The sequence below is a fragment of the Zingiber officinale genome, chromosome 6A (assembly GCF_018446385.1).
Source record: "Zingiber officinale cultivar Zhangliang chromosome 6A, Zo_v1.1, whole genome shotgun sequence".
NCBI classification, from domain to species: Eukaryota; Viridiplantae; Streptophyta; class Magnoliopsida; order Zingiberales; family Zingiberaceae; genus Zingiber; species Zingiber officinale.
The window spans coordinates 141,572,151-141,591,554 of NC_055997.1; the positions used below are offsets into that span (position 1 = coordinate 141,572,151).

The 19,404-nt window shown below is 39.2% G+C and overlaps 1 long non-coding RNA gene across 1 annotated transcript; it reads left to right on the forward strand.

The window, feature by feature from the left end:
* Positions 1–11,822: 11,822 nt before the first annotated feature.
* On the forward strand, positions 11,823–14,082 carry LOC121998388. The gene is made up of 3 exons (XR_006116488.1): positions 11,823–12,864; positions 13,463–13,648; positions 13,726–14,082. It is a non-coding gene; the product is annotated as an uncharacterized LOC121998388 (long non-coding RNA).
* Positions 14,083–19,404: the final 5,322 nt, after the last annotated feature.

A 19,404-nucleotide genomic window follows, 5' to 3' on the forward strand; every position in this document is an offset into this window, starting at 1 on the left:
CTTGATAGGCGATGTTTTCTAGTAAGATCTCGAGATTATAAGCATCTGTTAAAGATATTAAAGATATTTTCTTTAAAAAACTTCGATCGCTCATGCACTCACTCCATTGGCGTTCTCTCCAACAGATTGAGTTGATTCCACACATTTTTGCGGTGATCTTACAACAAATTAATTATTAGAATAGTGTTAAAACTATGGTTAAGGAACATACTGCTCCTTATCTCTTTATAACTTCTCACTTAGTTTTCAACCTTAATTTGATTATTGACTTGCACGGATCGTGGTGAATTTTATTTTTAGTGTTCGATAGTCAAGGTATTTATATCTTAATCGGTCCTAAGTCCGGACGGACTTTTAAGACTTCATCACTTCAAGTGGATTTTACCAAATAATATATTGATTTTATGGCTGGCCGAACCTTAGAATCTAATCGATCTTAGCCTAAGACGGACTTAGTTCCGTATGTCTCGTGAAAGCTCTATCCTTGCTCGAGTGATCTTTATCATACACTTAACTCGAGTGATCTTTATCATACACTTGACTGGGTAAATATGCCCAATCGGATAAAAACTTAGTCGGACATTCAAAATGTTGTCACTTATGCCCTGTTTACTTGGGAGAGCTGAAAGTAAAATTAAGAAAAAAAATTTTGTCGTTTACTTCATTAAAATTTTCAAATGCAAGAGAAACATTATCCATCAACAGATAGTTTTGAAGCTAAAATTGGTCACCTCAAAATCAGACAGAAAGTAGCGGATGGGAAAAAAAATGACAGCATGTACTTCTTTTTATTCACAAAATACACCATATACCCCAAAAAATGACGTATGTACCTTTTTAAACCCACAAAATTATACCATGTATCGAAAAAATGACGCATGTACCCTTTTTATTTACAAAATTACATCGCATGTATCCACCTTCCTTTATCAAGATAAACAAGCATGTAAAGGAAGAGATTTCTTCACCCTTTCTTTTATTTTCCTCCGAGGATAATCTTCTATCATAGATTCCTTTCCCTTCCTCATCTGCGCTTTAGAGTAAACAGAGCATTAAGATTGGGTGATAAGACTTCTAATTCAGTACATGAAATTGGACTAAGACGATCCTTCGTTTAAAATACACAAGACAATCTCGAATACGTAGAAAAGAAATATAATAATAGTGAATAAGATGGCTAAGCATGACTAATAAGTAGATTAAAGAAAATAAAGTTTTAGTTACAGTGCAAAGAAGCTCATTTACATAAGTTCTATTTGTTAAGCGAAGAAAAGGGACTATTTTAGAATGGGAAAAGGCCAAGCAGACGTTCTTTTATGATCAGTTGGCGATCTAGGAAATGAGTTAGGGGTTCGAATGCTAAGTAGGCCCCTCCTTGAGCTATGACACTGCACCTTCAGCCCCGACGAGACAATGAAATCACGTGACTGGAAGAGGACTGTCTTTCTCTCTTTGAACCGCTTGTCCTCCCTAGCTCGGTAGGTAGCTAGGTCCGCCAAGGCCACTGTCAGCTTAGAAGAAACATCCACCAGTTCAGATTTAGAGGCAGCCAAAGCAGTTTAGCCAACCCCAAAGTCCACCCGGAGGCACTCCAGCTCCGCCTTTTGGATGTCTAGGCTTTGCTACTGCTCGGACGTTAATTGAACTTGGGTTGCCGACTCTGTTGGTCCTTTGGTGACCGACTAGAGGGAGGATGAATATCCTGCACAATAAAACAAAAAAGACCTTCCTCGACTTATAGCTTTATCAAAATAAACACTTGCATAAAAAGTATTAAAAGACAAAAAAAAAAGAGGCTCAGAAAGAGTTACTTGGTTACAACTGGAGAGGTTGTTAATCCAAGGAAGATGAAAAGCTCAGTAAAAATCTCCTCTGGGTGGAGAAGCCTCTTACAGCAATTAAATCTCACAACTAGAAAGCTAAACTCAAACAGAATCGATTACAAGTGTTGTATCTTGCTTTTTGGGACCGGAGCTATATTTATAGCCCTGGTCGGGGCGCCTGGAAGGGTTCCAAGCTCATGAAGGGGGATAAAACTTTATTTCCATCGCAACGGATCACGTTTGGCGCGTTCCGGATAAAAATCCTAGTCCGGGCGCCCGGAGTCCGGCGAGTCCGGGCACCCGGACCAAGAAAGTCAACATTTATTGACTTTCGATTCCGGTCTTCCGTTCCGGTTTCACTCACCTTGGTCCGGGTCTTTCGCTCTAGTTCCGCTCGTTTGGGTGATCTCGGCCATTCGGAATAGGGCTCACCCGAACTCAACTTCCGACTTTCGAGCAATCTTTCGCTCCGGCTTCTCATCCCTTGAAAACGTCACGCGCCTCCTTCTCGTCTGCCTGCGTACTCTTCCGCAGCACCTTGTCCCTCAGACACACCGATCCTGTCAGCTCTCTTCTGTGTCGTCCTTCTCGCTAGCTGCGTTTTTTGCTCGACTTCCTATGCTCCTAAGATCCTGCACAATTAGACACAGGGGTTAAAAACCAATATGACCTAACTTGACTTGGTTGATCACATCACAACTACCTTAGAGTACTAACAATATTCCCCTTTTTGATGTGATCAAACCCAAGTTAAGTTAGGGCAAACAAACATAAAGAAATAAGAAGGTAATAAATTTGCAACTTAATAATTTGTAAAAAATTAAATTATCCTTCCCTAGACTTAATCTTCCCTTCTCCCCCTTGATTACATTAAAGAGAGTACTTAAAAAATTAGTATGGTAAAAAATAAAAGTCTAAGGAAGACTATAAAAAAATTTTAAATTTTAAGCCTAAAAAAAATTGAGTTAAGAAAACAAGTTGAAAACAAGTTAAATAAAAAATTTTGCTTAAAAAAAGTTTCTAACTCTTTTAAAAATTTTAAATTTTACAAGATAAATAATTTCTAAGTGATGAAATTATCAAAAAAAAAAAATAATTTCTAGATAATTTCTAATAGTATTTTTGATAAATATTGATATTATTATTTTATTATTATTACATACTTAGTTTGTTAATTAAATATTCATTTAATAATTGGCTTCCATGCTGTGACGAGACACTAGACCTTCTTAGTTATTGGAGCAACAACCACTTTCTAAACAAAGTCTCTTAAAAAAATTAAATATTTAATTTTCTCTCTGAAAGCCTAATTAAAAAAAAATTAATCCAAATATGATTTTGGAGCCCAATATAGGTTCCTTCCTACTGGATTAATTAAAAATTTTTAGGAATGTATTTCTATGAAATTTTTAAGAATGTATTTGAGGTACCAATTTAATCCATTGTATTTTCTAATGTGCTAAATATTTAAGCATGCACGATTTTTCAAATTTTTTATTTTATTTTTTATAATTTTTCATTCTCAATTTTAATTTTATCGAAGTCCTCTAATCGACAAGTAGTAGCTAAGAATGATTTTAATTCTTTATTTTTTTTAACATACAACAATTCTTTGTTAATAATTTAACAAACTGAAATAATTTGTCAGGAGGAAGAGACCATACCTGCCTTATTTTATCGATCCTGTAATATGAAGCTCCCGTGAAGTACTGCTTTCTTCTGATGTAGCTCCCTCTTCATTGATGGTCTCAATGCTCATTTCGGAGCTTGCTTCGTCTTCGTCTTCTTGATGACTTGCCACTAACGCAAGTCCGGTGATGGCTTCAATTTATGATTCGGACGACGATTCGTCCCACGTCGCATTTAGATTCTTGTACTTGTTCGTTTGGGTCGACTTCTTGTTCTTGCTCTTGTCCTTGTCTTTCAATTTAGGGCAGTTATCTTTCACGTGCCCTTCTTCATCGCAGTGGTAGCATCTTATCCTTCTTCTTCTTTTACTTTGCACTTGATTAAATCTTTTAATTTTAAATAACTTTTTAAATTTACGTACCATCAATGCTGTTTCATTATCATCAAGAGAAGATTCTGAATTTTGTTCGCCCATCTTTGCCTTTAGGGCAATGTTGTGCTTTACTCTTTCTTCAGATCTGCATATCTTGTTTCATGGACTTCAAAAGTTGAAAATAATTCTTCTAAAGTACTATATTCTAGGTCCTTATATATATAATAGACATCTACTAATGATGTCTATTCAGCATTTCTAGGGAATGCATTAAGTGCGTACTTTAGCGAATCTCGGTTGCTTACCTTTTCTCCGAGATTCATGAGTCCGGTGATGAACTCCTTGATCCTTGAGTGAAGTAGTGCAATGGTTTCATCTTCTTCTATTTTGATGTTGCTGATCTGGTTTCTAAGCAGATCCCGTCTCGCGAGTTTTGCCTCCGAGGTTCTTTCGTGTAGTTCCAAGAATTTCTCCTAAAGCTCCTTGGCAGACTCGTAGGCTTTGATCTGGTTAACTTCTTGTGGCGGTAAGATGCTTAGCAGATGGAACTTTGTTTGTCATTTGCCACGAAGTCGGCTTGCTCCTTCTTAGTCCATTGGTGTTTTTCTTTGCCTTCAGGTGCTACAAAACTAAATTCCATTATTAAGAATAAATTAAAATCTGTCTTAAAGAATACCTCCATCCTTTTCTTCCAGCTCATGAATTCCCTCTAGAACTTTAGTGGGTCGATGCTCTGTTCGGCCATCTTGAGTGCTTCGTTCGGCGGTTAGTCTTCCTGAAATTATTGGGCTCTGATACCACTTGTTGGTCCCTTGGCGACCGGCTAGAGGGAGGATGAATAGCCTGCACAATAAAACAAAAAAGACCTTCCTCGACTTATAGATTTATCAAAATAAACACTTGTATAAAAAATATTAACAGACAAAAAAAAAGAAAGAAGAGGCTTAGAAAGAGTTACTTGATTATAACTTTGGAGGTTGTTAATACAAGGAAGATGAAAAGCTCAATAAAAATCTCCTCTAGACGGGGAAGCCTCTTACAACAATTAAATCTCACAACTAGAAAGCTAAACTCAAACGGAATCGATTACAAGTGTTGTGTTTTACTTTCTGGGACCAGGATTGTATTTATAGCCATAATCAGGCGCCTTGGAGGGATCTAGGCACCTGGAGGGGGATAAAACTTTATCCCCATCACAACATATCATGTTTGACGCATTTCGAATAAAAATCTTGGTCCGGGCACCCAGAAGGATTCTGGGCACTTGGAGTCTGGCGAGTCCTGGCGCCTAGACCAAGAAAGTCAACATCTTGTTGACTTTTGGTCCCAATCTTCCGTTCTGGTACTGCTCGCCTTGGTTCGAATCTTCCACTCTAGCTCTACTCTCTTGGGTAATCTCGGCCCTCCAGAATAAGGCTTACCTGAACCCAACTTCCGACTTTCAAGCAATCTTCCGCTCAGGCTTCTCGTCTCTTGGAAACGTCGCGCGCCTCCTTCTCGTCCACCCGCATACTCTTCCGCAGCACCTCGTCCCTCAGATGCACTGAGCCCGTTGACTCTCTTTCATGTCGTCCTTTTCGCTAGCTTTGTCTTTTACTCAACTTACTGTGCTCCTAAGTTCCTGCACACTTAGACACAGGGGTTAAAAACCAACAAGACCTAATCTGACTTGGTTGATCACATCAAACTACCTTGGGGTACTAACAGACTCTGCTGTGTGTGTGGTATTCATTTCCTCTAGCAGAGCAGAGAAACGCTGGACTTCTGATATCTTCCCGTTTAGATCAGCCACTATGTTCGCTCAGTGGGCTATCTCCGAATAGAGGCTATCTTCTGCGATTTTCAGGACGAACTCTGATGTTTTTGCCTGCTTTGCCTCAGCTTTACTCAATGTTTGAGCTTCTTAAAGTTCCTTTTCTAATTGGCTTAGTCGCTCGAGTTGCGCTTGACGCTCTTGTGGGGACAAGGTGGGAGAATACATGGAGCCGCCCTCCACTAGGCGTTTTTTCAAAGTCTCATTTTCCTGGGCCAAAGTTACAAATTTTTGCAATATGCCTATCTTGAATGCCTATTGCTACAAGATAAATATCATCATAAGTATTCAAAGTAGGAGATAGCTGAAGGGTTAAAAACATACCATTGTCAAGTCAAAAGAATACTCGTCTGTCATCTCCGCCAATGTGAAGTGGCCCAGGCGGTTCATAGCTGCCTCCTAGGCCTCTATTATCTAGCCCCTTAATAATACGTGACCGCTAACCGGTGGGGGAGATAGTGGGGAAGCAATGGGCATAGCAGACAGTAAATCGTAGATGACGGAGAATTTGTAGAACTTTTTTGGCTCGACCCTCGTTGTAATCGGTGGAGCCTTGACTAGAGAGGTGACAGGGAGAGTGGTAGGCTATTGAGCTGACTGACTGGTAGAGCCAATCGGTCGGGAAGTAACCTTCTTAATTGGACTACTTGGAGGAGGAGCGAACACTGAAGGACGAGCGGACAAAGTCCGCTCAGAAGATTGCACCAGGGTCTCTTCCTGAACGGGCATAAGGTGCGATGAAGAGACTATTATAGGGGATGCTCGTCCCTTGGAGACTTGAGCATAGTGATGAGGCGGCACCTCTTGCACCTGGTCGACAGTGCCTCCATCTCTTCAGATGAAAAATCCTCAGAGACTGGGAGAGGGTTGACCGATGATTCCTCTAGCCCGGTCGCCTCACTAGACTCAGCCGCTTGGCTGCTAGATGCCCCGCTGGAAGGGTCGGCCGGTTGTTGCTCACGTTCGGCTAACAACAATTGTTCTTGTCGAAGCAAGTAGTCCTCCTGCAACTGAAGACGCTCGGAAACTATAGACTTGAAGAAAGTGTCCATTGCAAGAAACAAGAGAGACTTTAGTTAGTGTCAACCTAATAGACAAGTTGATAAGACTTACCAAAAGAGCATGAAAGCTTTGCTCGAACAGAACTTAGTCTAAGGGGGGAGGGGGTGTATTCAATGTTGGACTTTTAATTATTTTGAATGACTTTTATGGATTTTAAAAGTCTAGGTGTATTCAATCTAGACTTTTATAACTTTATAGAAATCTAGTGGTATCCAAATTAGATTTTTATAGAGTTTTAAAAAGTCACGTAGTATTCAAATTTGACTTTTTAAAACTCTATGAAAATCTTTTGGTATTTAAAGTTTCAATAGATTTTCATGGATTCTTTTAGAAATCCTTGGATATAAATTTTAACCAATAAGAGCTCTCCAAAACACTTGGTATAATTTTAAAAATAAAATAAAAAGTCTTCTCCTCACCCTTGAGATTTCTATAGACTTCAAATCACTTTAATTTTTTACAAATCAGTTATTTATCTTCTCGCTCCTCAATTTTGATTATTTCTTTGATCTTAAAGGCTCTATCTGTGTTTAATCTCTCTGTGGCCTGCATCAACCTCTCAGCATGCATTTCATCCGAAGCTGAGAGTCCTCTGAAATATCGTTCTCTGATGTTATTGTTGGATCGTGACGCACGTGAGAGGGGGGGTTGAATTACGTGGTTTTTAAAACTTATTTTCTTTTAAAAATTAAAAGCAGAGTGCACAACAGAAAACGAAAATGAGAAAGAAAAAATCAAGACACAAGAAAACACAGGCGGTTTCTACTTAGTTCGGAGCCTTCAACGACTCGTACTCCAAGGCCCAGGTCCTGCGGACCTATCGATAGGCAATCCACTAAAAAACCTCTTCTGATACCCCTTTAAGAGAGAATTGAGTATAAAAAGATTAGGTCAAGTGCAACACACTGCACTTGCCCTTTTATAGTAATTAAGTACAAAGACAAAGTTACCAACACTCTTATGAATCAAAATGAGAGCTCTTCTTGTGTTAATGTTTGTTTGCCGGGCGCAACCGAAACTCCTCAAATTAGTCGTCAGGCTCAACAGCTTCACAGTAGAGTCGTAGCAGCAATCGGGAGTAGTCGGAAGCTTGAATGAACGTGTAGTAGCTCTAGCTCGTATGTAGTTGTTGTATAAGTGCATACCCGAGACTGCATTATAAAGGGCTTGGAGGGTGTCTCCCATAGCTATGGAAGGCGTCTCCAATGAGGCAAAAGTTATCCTGATTTCCTTAGCACTTATCCGCAGCGAAGTCAAGTTTTATCCGCGGAGGATGCCTTCCATGAATAGTACCGAAGTGCCTTCCATAGCCATCGAGGGCGCCCTCGGGTACTATTCACCCGAAGGCAGCTTGCTTACTTGCTTGCTTTCTTGCCCTACAACAAATATGTTAGTACAAATACCCTGTAAGACAAGTGTTACCATAAATATAATAAATAGAATAATTAGTTCCTGTACTTCCATGACTAGGAAATAGTCAAGGTCTCAGTCTAGGGATCCCAAATGGACCTAAACTGGACTGACGCCTACTGCCCCCAATTGGGACACGTCCTCACAGTCACTCTCCTCCAGTGACTTACCTTCACTTATCGTTTACCAGACATCCGGTCAGCCCTTCGACCTGTCTGGACTTCCTGCCAGCTATCTGGTCAACCCGTTGACTTAGTTGAACTTCCCTACAACACTGAGTTAGCACAATAGATAAAATGGTAAGGTAAAACAGTGTTAACAGAATTCAAGTATAACCTAGGGTTATCTCCCCATAGGGTTGCCTAGCTTCACTCACTATAACTTCCATTGTCTGGCTTCACTCACCAGGACTTCCTCCACCTAGCTTCACTCACTAGGGCTCGGTTTCACTCACCAGGACTTCCACCACCTAGATTCACTCACTAGGGTATGTCTTCACTCACCAGAACTTCCATTACCTAGCTTTACTCACTAGGGCCTGACTTCACTCACCAGGATTTCCACCACCTAGCTTCACTCACTAGGCTCTGGCTTCACTCACTAGGACTTCCATTACCTAGCTTCACTCACTAGGGCCTGACTTCACTCACCAGGACTTCCACCACCTAGCTTCACTTACTAGGGTTGGGCTTCACTTACCAGGACTTCCACCTCCTATCTTCACTCACTAGGGTCTGACTTCACTCAGAGGAACTTCTACTACCTAGCTTCACTCACTAGAGTCCGACTTTACTCACCAGGACTTCCACTTTGCCTAACCTTTGGTTAGGACTTACCTTTGCTAGTCATCTAGTCCTGACTAGACTTCTCTCTCCTAAACATCAAGTCCTGTTTAGATCAACCCTTGGTCAAATTGACCAAATTTAGGTATATTGTCAAACATTGAAACCCTAGAGGTTGATTGCACCAACAGTTATAACGACAAAAGAATGGATCAGGACGGCTGGAACGGAACAGTAGCTGCTTACAACCTTTTTTCCGACTGTGGCTCATGGTGGCTGGCTGTAGGCGAAGATTTTTTCTCCGATTGCTCATGATAGGAAACAATAGTGTCATCCAGTGAAGCTTGTGGTGCGCTCGAAAGAAGGAAAATAAATAGAAAAATTGTTTGAGGCGGCCGGTGATGCTTCCGTAGGCTACTTGTGAGCAAGTTGAAGTCGGAGTCGATTTGGACGGCAGCGTGTGTAGAGGGAAGAGAAACTTGAGACATTAGGTTTTAATATAAAATATATATTAATAAATCAAATTAATTCTCAACTTAATTAGTAGATAATTTAATAAATTTTAATGAAATTTGACCCTAAAAATATTCTATAAAATTTATTAAATTTAAAAAATTCTTAAATAAATTTTATATATTTATATTTATTTATTTTAATATTATTATTACTAATCAAATTAATAATAATATTATTAATTTTATTACTAATCAAATTTATCAATTCAATATTTTATTAACAGTTTGATTAAATTAAAGAGTTGACCAACATTTCATGATAATTTGGATCAAAATTATAAATAAAAATATTTAAAATTATTATAATATTGTTAGATTTAAAATTATATTATTAAAGTTTTTTTAAATGAGACGTTATCTTCCCTGTGTTTTTAGCTAAAACAAAATAAAAGTATAAAAAGTTGGAAATTTTTTTTTTGGGATAAGTATGCTATTTATTATTTTATTAAAAAATAAATTTAATTAGGTCTTTTAGGTTTTATTTGAAAATAAATATCGTGTGAGACCATGACCGCCTGCGCTTTTCCAAGATTGAATACACCCCTTTAAATCCACAAGTTTCCATGAAATTTACAAATGTTTGTAAAAGTCTTGCAAAAAAATCCATAGAACTCTATGGAATTCTTTTCATAACTATATGAGATTCTATAAAAGTCAATAACAATCTATCAACTCTATAAAAGTTTATCATTAAAAATAGAGTCAATGAAAGTCATTCAATCTCTTGATTGAATACACCCCCGTAAATAAATAGAATAAGTCGAAGCTTTGAATTACGTGCTGCTTTGTGTCTTTGTGTACGAGAGTAAGGTCAGGTCAACCTTAAAATTCCCAAGGTCAAGGAGTGGGGGGAGGTTAGACCACCAGCGATCGGCCAGGAAGCGGGCTTGGGCAGTTCAACAAAAAAGAAGTAAGTTTTTCAGCCTTTATTGGAAGAAAGACAGATCTTTAATGAACACTGCCTTAGGCTAGGATTGAAATAGAAAAACCCCCGACACTGACTTCTTAGGTAGGGATGGCAACGGGGCGGGGCGGGGCGGGGCGAGTTTGCCATTCCCATCCCCGCCCCATTCTTATTTTTTCGAGTTCGGGGATTCCCCGAACCCGAACCTACGGGTTCGGGGATTCCCCATCCCCGCCCCATTTCCAAATTGACCCAAACAAACCACAGACATCAGAAACAGTAGAATATTAACCCAAACAAATCACAGACACAGAAACACCAAAATGGTAGCCACTGTATCATCAATTGCAATCCATGGAGGTGAAAGTTTAACTGCCATATATTAATACCAATATTATCATCAATATTAATATTAATATTAATACATGTAATCTGACATGGCATGAGCTATTCTAGTGTCTGTGGTTTGTTTGGGTCAATTGATAATATTAATATTAATATCAATATTAATAATATTATTATTAATAATATTTTCAAAAAATTTAATATTAATATTAATACTATTATTAATACTTTTTTAAAAAATCATATTATTATTTATTAATATTAATAATAATAATATTCGGGGCGGGTTCGGGGATGAGGATAGTATTCCCATACCCGCCCCAAACCCGCCCCATCCCCGAAAATCGGGGATCCCTATCCCCATTTCGGGTTTTCCCCGCGGGGCCCCAAACCCGTGGGGAAAATTGTCATCCCTATTCTTAGGGTATAAAAACAAGTGAAAGTTATGAGGAGTCGGTGGAATGTCATACAGGCAAAATAAAATGAACATCCCACACATGCTACGGAATGCATTCGGTGCAAACTGTGAGAGAGGGACATTGAAGCAAAGACTTATTTTGGAGGGAAAGCAAGGGATCGAAAAATGCAAACCTGCTTTCATTTTATCTTTAAAGAAGGTAACACAATGATAACGAGCATTTTTTTACATTATTTTGGCTCTTGTATTTGTCATTTTTATCCCCTCGTATGTTTAATTTGGTATTTATTTCATGTTTTACGAATAGGAATCTAATTTTGGCTTAATCATAAATTTTCCTAAATTTTGATATTATTTCATGATTTTGTATGGAATTAAAGAAGAGTCATGGATATGAGTTGAGTCAAACTGATTAGTTCAAAGTTATAGATTCAAAGCCGGTTCAATTTGAGAATATTTGCTTCAAGTCAAATGGAGAGTTGGGTTCATCTAACTCAATCAAGAAAGAGATTGTCTTCTAATGGTTTCAATCTTAAACCCAATTCAATTCAATAGCCCACTTCTTAAGCCCAATCTTGAAGCTCAATTTTATAGTCCAATTCAATCTCTCTTATCAAATCCGGATCCAAACTTCTCATTCCACCCAAAATCCAAAACTCATTAAGAAACCCTTTCATTCCCCTCTTCTCTTCTCACGCACAGACACGCCCCGACACACACGCAGCTTCTCCCCGACGCGGGAGCGGATCTTCTGGACCCAAAATCCCTGGTCCCCTCCTAGACCACATATCCCATATAAAAGTCCCTCACGTGCAAAGCGCGTGCACGCGCCAACTCACCAAAAAACAAACCCTAACCTTGTGATTTCCTTCCTTCTCCGGCGTCACCTCCGCAGCCAAATCCCTCGTCGCCTGCGGCCTCCCTCCGAAGCCACCGCCCTCCAGCGCCACCTCCACACAAAGGCCCTACCCTCTCGACGACCAACGCCGCCTCCCTCCCGACGACCTCCAACGCCGCCTCCCCCCTAGCGTCGGGGACCTCCAACGCCGCCCTCGTCGCCTGCGGCCTCCCGTCCTCCACCTCCTGCCGACCTCCAGCGCCGCCTCTGGTTTTGTTTCCAGCAAACCTATTTAGGTATTCTCCAGCGACCTCCATCCTTGCCACTGTGTGGGGAAGCAAGATAATTTAGGTATTCTCCAGCAAGCCTAAATTTTGGCTTTTTGGCAGTTACTACCCATTTATCGGGCAAAAGCAAGATTCTGGTCTCTTCACCAAATAAATTAAGTTGTTTTGGTTCTATGGGTTTCCTGGAGGAGTATTGTGCTTGAGTTTACTTGAGTTTGAAACTTTGATTGCAGGAGACATTCACATGCTGCCTGTGATTCTTCGTGTAGGAAGAATACTTAACTATTGCATATCATTTAAATCTGTTTTATGTCTTACCTTCTTGAGTATAAATCTCATACATGTGATTTTTCCGTATAGGAAGAATACCTTACTTGTCTATATTAGTTAAATCTGTTTTCTGTTCTAGCTTCTCGAGCATTACGCTTGAGTCTTGAGTTTGGTTGCAGGAGACATTTGCATATTACACAGCGAAAACAACTTTCAAACGACCTTTGTTAAATGGGGTAGCATATGCTGAGAGAGTTGTTCATTCCCAAAGGGAAACTTTTGAGAGTAGGCAGGGGTGGACCATCATGACCATGAAAAGGGAGCCATCACCCATGCAGGATGAATATGCTCCTGCAATTTACTCCCAGGAGACTGTATCTCACATCGGCGTAATTGTAATTTACTCCCAGAACCTTTTCGATTGTTGCTGAAAAACTTTTCATTTTTTTGTACTCATGATCCTTTCAGAAAGGTAATCATTTGAAATATGAATGGACATGTTCAGTCTTTTTTCCTTCAAACTAATGTGTCTTGATATATGAATGGTCATGTTCTGTTGTAACTTCCTTCAGTTTCACATGCAATGTTGTATTTGCTATTTTTGATAAGTTGGACACGGAGAAATTTAGTTCATAGGATGTTTTTGCAACGTTTGGTACATACTCTTTCATATTTAGCTCATAAATTGTTCAACAGTCATCTCATACAAATATAAACATTATTTGAGATTGAAATTGCTCAGTCAGTGGTCTTGTATACTTGTTGAACTAAAGAGTTTAAAAATAAGAAATTCTTGATGATTTTTTATACGAATGGTTAATTATCTTGCATCAGGATTTTTCATCAGTAAAGAGAGTTCTATCAAATGGTTTGAGTGATTATGAGTTATTGAGTTTAACACTTGAACTTGAAGGTCATTGTTATCTTTTTTTCTGTTGAAAATTATATATCTTAATCTAATTTATGTTTTTTTCGTATATTGGTATTATTCAGGTACAAGAAAAAAAAAAATATAGCACCTAGCTCTTCATCAGCATCATCTTTCATTCGACGATGTATGAACGATGAGCATTGTGAAACTCCTCACATATTATGTAATTGTGAGTTACGAGCTATTCTCCAAACATCATGGACAAAATATAATCCAGGAAGGTGATTTTTTCATGTCCAAAATATAGAGTAAGTTTTTGTTATATCAACACGGTATTGTGTGTTTTTTAATTATTGAGTTTTGATTAAGTTGATTTGAAATTCAGTAAAGGGGATGCGACTTCTTCTTATGGTATGATTCAGAACCGTCAGAGAGAAGTAAGACAATTATTAATGAGTTAAAGAAAAATAACAACAAATTAAAGTTAGAGATTAGTGAATTGAAGAAATGTACTAGTTACGAGGGTGGCGTTGAATACAAGGATGTTCTGGATGATGGGAACAACAACCATGTAATAATGCAGTTAAGTGATGAAATATGTTCATTGAATAGGAAATTTAGAATTGTTATCGTTGTAGTTGTATGTACTTGGATGAGTATGTGGTTGATCTAACTTAATTTTTGATGTAACTTATGTAGATATGCAACTTCAGAGTTAAAATATTGACAATCTTTGAGTCCACCTCTAGAATATTGTGTTCCATTCTAGATTCAAACTCTAATTATTTTATCATTCCTAGTAGTATTTACCATTATTGTATCAGACTAGTGTGCCTTCGTCATGGTTTGGCTCTCCTCCATGATTACTCCACGCATTGAGAATCTAGTTTATCGACAGCTGCATAGCTGACAAGCTTTGTCAACTTATACATACTCACTCGTTGAGAATTGTAATTAGTATGCCGACAAACAGCTTGAGAGTTAAAATATTACTGCATAGCTGACGAGCTCTGACATTAAAACTTGCACCTCTGTCCCACTATTAAAATCAGACTGCGAATCTTGTAGAGGAGATATAGCCTGAGAGGAAATCTAGGATCCAAAATCAGCTCTGTGTGCAATCATTGGCAACTTGCTTTGGCTTGTCTGATTATGAGCCATATTCATACATTTCGTAGGCAGCCATGGATCATGGATGCATATGCACATGGTGGGCATTCATTGAACCTTAGATTGCTGAAAGAGATTGATCTTGAACAACAGATTGTAAGAATTCACAATTACTTCCACTTCTTTTTTATCAAGTTTCGTTTTTCATAAGCCGCCAGAGGAAAAAAAAACAAAGAAAAGAAAAGGTGGCCACAGATTTATCTATAGAGGAGGAAAAATGGAAGAGCAGAAGCAAAGGGAGAATATATCTTTTCTTCAGTCCAAAACCACAGCAGCTCAAAACATATCTTAGATGACAAAACCACAGGACAGGTTCTTCATACAAGGTGTAAACACATCACAATATAGCAAAACCAACCGAATGCCAGTCAAACACATCACAATCTCATCCACTTATCACTATAAAATAATATCATGACAAGATCAAATGCACATCCCACATCAATACATTCACAATAAAATCCTGACAACCAAACCAAATCTTTACAAACAAATCAACATGAACTTTAGTTTAACATTAAAGAAGTAAACTCAAACTTGGTCTACCACAATTTTGATTCTTCATCCATAAGTTTTCAAAAAAATCCAACCCATCAAAAATCTCTAGCTTACAAAAACCTACAAAACCAAGATGCCCCACATTTGTAGAGACACATAGATCTCAGCCAGTTCTCTTCAGGCATCATGATATCCCATAAATCTAATATAATATCAAACAATTCACAATGTGTTAGTAACAAAAGATTGCAATACAACGTAACAAAGAAAATTCAAATACTAATGGATAAGTTCCCACATGTCTAAGTACTTGTTGAGAAATTCAACAGCAACTTTCATATCTCCTCGTGCTTTTGCAATAGCAACCATTCTCTTGTAGATTATCTGCACAGTGTAGGTATAAGACTTACAATTCATTGTTCAAGAAATTCATAAACAAAGCCATAACATCTAAAGCGAATTTAACATTCAGACCTACAACGTATTGTGCATTTTGTATGTAATACACACTTTAATCACAAAATTGAAAGAAAAAAGCCACCATACCAGACATTTTGTATGAATGTCTCTTGCAATCAAAGTTTCAAACTCAAGTAAACTCAAGCACAATACTCCTCCAGGAAACCCATAGAACCAAAACATCCTAATTTATTTGGTGGAGAGACCAGAATCTTGCTTTTGCCCGATAAATGGGTAGTAACTGCCAAAAAACCAAAATTCAGGCTTGCTGGAGAATACCTAAATTAGCTTGCTTTCCCACACGGTGGCAAGGATGGAGGTCGCTGGAGAATACCTAAATAGGTTTGCTGGAAACAAAATAGGAGGCGGCGCTGGAGGTCGACAGGAGGTGGAGGACGGGAGGTCGCAGGCGACGAGGGCGGCGCTGGAGGTCCCCGACGCTGGGGGGGGGGGGGAGGCAGCGCTGGAGGTCGTCGAGAGGGAGGCGGCGTTGGTCATCGAGAGGGTAGGGCCTTTGTGTGGAGGTGGCACTGGAGGGCAGTGGCTTCGGAGGGAGGCCGCAGGCGACGAGGGATTTGGCTACGGAGGCGACGCTGGAGAAGGAAGGAAATCGAGAGGCTAGGGTTTGTTTTTTTTGTGAGTTGGCGCGTGCATGCGCTTTGCACGTGTGGTCCAAGAGGGGACCAGGGATTTTGGGTCCAGAAGATCCGCTCCCCCCGACGCACACACGCGACGCCACCACTTCTTCTTCCTCCTTCACCAATGGCCGGCGACCACCTCTGCTCATCACTCGCCGCCGGCCGGCCATCCCTAACCCCCTTCCCTTTCCCACTTCCACCTCCACTTGTTCATCGCCGCCCTTCGCGATTTTCTACCACCGACCACCGCAAGCTTCCTCTTCGTGATTAGAGGAGGAGGATTGGTTTCATCCTCTCCATCTTTCCACTGTCAGTTTCTACCCGCGATTCCAGCCAACACCGGAGTTCATCCACTTCAGATCTGGCCACCATCTACCATCTTCGAGCATCCTTCATCCGGATTAGATCTAGACAGAACAAGCTCCAACTTTTGATCAGATCTGATCTTCTTCGTGCTTCAACAGAAGATACCTTCAGCCGATCAATTCTTCAAGCATCCAACAACAACTTCTTTGTCATCAAGATTGGTCTATTTCTTTGATTGTTGATTGCTTTTTTGGTTTTTATATTTTGAATGAGTTCTTGATTGTTGATTTTAATTAAATTTAAGTTCCCATGTTCTAGATTCTCTAGATTAGACTTAAGTTGAATGTTGCTCACAAGTTGTTCGATGTAATGCCCCAAACATTTTGATAACTTTATTAATACATTTTAGTTCCTTAATTTCTTTCAATGGTTTGTATGGTCAAATGTTAGTGATAGTTGTCTTTTGATTGCATGCAATTATGTTAGATTAGATTTCTTTAATGCTCTAGATTTCATTCAATGTTTACTTTGTGTTACTTTAATTTTATTGCTATCATAGTTTAAATTAGACTAGATTTTCATACTTGTATTGCTCTTTCATTCATTAGGTTTAATTTCATACTTGTTTTGTTATTTCATATCGTAGTCTTAGAATTCAAAACACAAACTCCCAGTTTCATAAAAAAACCTAAACGCCATAATCAATCCTGAAGTTATCATCCTATCGTTACATTCATTGGGAGACGACCCGAGTCAGCTCTATACTACTTTAGTGTAGAGGGGTTAGGTAACTTTAATTATAATTTGATAAGCTCCCGTAGTATGACACTCAAGCTCATATCACACAACCTGAAGGAGGGCAATGAGGGTGATCCTTGGAAGTTGGAAGGCGAATATAGTAGTTGGTGGGGATTTCGTATTGCAAACGGATTATTTGTCGATCGATATTATTGAAATCGGAACGGGTGAAAGTGTATCAGGGAGCAAAAACTTTCTAAGATTGTAAAGGAAACAAAGAAGGAATAGAGGAAGAACTTACTGATTCAGATCAATAGGAAGACGAGTTGATCAAAGGGGATCATCGAAGAGAGGGTTGAAGAAGACAAAGCACAAAGTGACTTATCTCTGCACCACTTAGGGTTTTTAACATACGCCACGAGATAAGGTCATGCTGCAGTCGTCTGATTAAAATAGCATGTTCATTGATAATCGTTGATTTGCCAAGGGAGGAGTGTCGTTGGTCCTAATGAAAAGACATATATCAATTGTTGTTTCAAAGAATATGTTAGTGGACTTGTGGCACTTGCCCATAAATGAGCATTTATAATGGATAAGGCGACGAAATCATTATGTTGGAAAACACCTTCCTGCGTATTAATGGTATACTACTGGGTGTATCGATCTTCTAACATGCATTTTTTTTTTCAAAAAATATAGCTAAGTATAATACTAAAGCTCAAATGGGAGCCTGATTGGATGATCAGATTGAAGAACTATCCACCCAGTTGGACCAATAAAGGAGATGATCGGGCAAATACAAGACTTGAGTCTAGTCAGTCGGCTACCAAGCCTCCTTTGACAAAATTTGAAGAGAAGGCTAGTGATACGGGCTATTACAAATCGATCCAAGTATGACGTGATAGTTAAAGTTAGGGTGACGAGACAGTCAAAGTTAAGATGAGGTGGCGATCTAAGTCAAGGGAAAGTGATAATCAAAGGGTCACTCTCAATATGGCCCGGTTCCTTCCCCAAAGCTAAGGGTCCTAATACAAGGATGACCGGCCCTAGAGCCAGTCGAGCCTGAGGGGTCTAGTGTGTCGCTCTTATGCCAAGACGCATAGCATATAAATGATTGTTCCTGGGCCGCTCAGATTTAATAAAGGATCAGCCTGCCCTAAGACCTTTCGTGAATACATTCATCCGGGTCTCAGTGATCCAACTTTTCACTCTTAGAGTACAATTTAATATACATCCAAGTCAAACATATGGGTTTTTGCTATTCATTCCCTCATCCTTTAATACATGGGCAACCAAGTATACAGTTGACTAGAGTTACAAGGTTCAATATCCTTTTCTTCGTCGAGCGAATATAAGTCAAATTTTAGAAGAAACCCGACCAGATTTCTAGAGATCATATATCACTTTAGGAACAAGCCTCCCGGTATAAGGATGATGGGACGAAAGTACTAGTTGAGCCTCTCAGGGCTCAGTTCACCATTTTTCAGAAAAAGGTATCCTTCTATATGGTTGGTCAATCATAAGAACCATCTAGATGTAGGGGACTTGGCCTCCCATTACTTTATAATCAGGCCTCTAGCATCACACGACATATATCAGGGTAGCCCTAAAGGCTGAATGCCCTAGCATACTGAGTACTTTGCTTTTATATGTACACTCGGTCGGTTGAATATCTGGCCGGGATATCTTTTGGGGACTACATTGTCAGAGAATCTCAACATCTTGTTAGAGAATAATAACCGCTGTTCAGAGAATATTTTTCTATCATTACATGGGAATTTAATAGAACTCTCCTCGAAGGTAAATATGCATTTTCCATTAGCCAACACATTATGACCACAGATTCCTTCAGCCACCTTATTAATGGCGTTAGTAACAAAAATGATGCACACGGATAACAGAAGATTCTACGGATAGTGACTATACGCCTCCCAGGATACATATTCCCTTACTCGACAACTTCTGAAATCCGATATTTTTTACCATCTCATGATTGTGGAAGTTATTAGAGGTGGTATATAAAGGAATTGTCCTTTCCAATGGCAATGTACGCTTTGGAACATATTCTTACTACGCACATGCTTTGCTATACATCTATTGTTCAATTTCCTGCTCGGGTATTATACTAACTTGAGCGTCGGAGGGTCTTTGCCAAGAACCTCTTCCCTGGTTTTTAGCACTGATGTTTGTCTACTTTCTCGAGTGTGCACAGGAAGGGTTTTCGTTCTCGTTTGCAGCCCCTGCTTCAATCTAAA